Genomic DNA, 522 nt, shown 5'->3' on the forward strand with positions numbered 1-522 from the left:
GCCTTCTAATAAACAGGAAGTACTTCAGTTCTTTTGTCCACTTTGTCGTCTAATAAACGGGAAGTACTTCAGGTCTTTTGTCCACTTTGTCTTCTAATAAACAGGAAGTACTTCAGTTCTTTTGTCCACTTTGTCTTCTAATAAACAGGAAGTACTTCAGGTCTTTTTTCCACTTTGTCTTCTAATAAACAGGAAGTACTTCAGGTCTTTTGTCCACTTTGTCTTCTAATAAACAGGAAGTACTTCAGGTCTTTTGTCCACTTTGCCTTCTAATAAACAGGAAGTACTTCAGTTCTTTTGTCCACTTTGTCTTCTAATAAACAGGAAGTACTTGAGGTCTTTTGTCCACTTTGTCGTCTAATAAACGGGAAGTACTTCAGGTCTTTTGTCCACTTTGCCTTCTAATAACAGGAAGTACTTGAGTTCTTTTGTCCACTTTGCCTTCTAATAAACAGGAAGTACTTCAGGTCTTTTTTCCACTTTGTCTTCTAATAAACAGGAAGTACTTCAGGTCTTTTGTCC

This window comes from Nematolebias whitei, chromosome 13 (assembly GCF_014905685.2).
Source record: "Nematolebias whitei isolate Nwh7 chromosome 13, NemWhi1, whole genome shotgun sequence".
In the NCBI taxonomy this organism is placed as follows: Eukaryota; Metazoa; Chordata; class Actinopteri; order Cyprinodontiformes; family Rivulidae; genus Nematolebias; species Nematolebias whitei.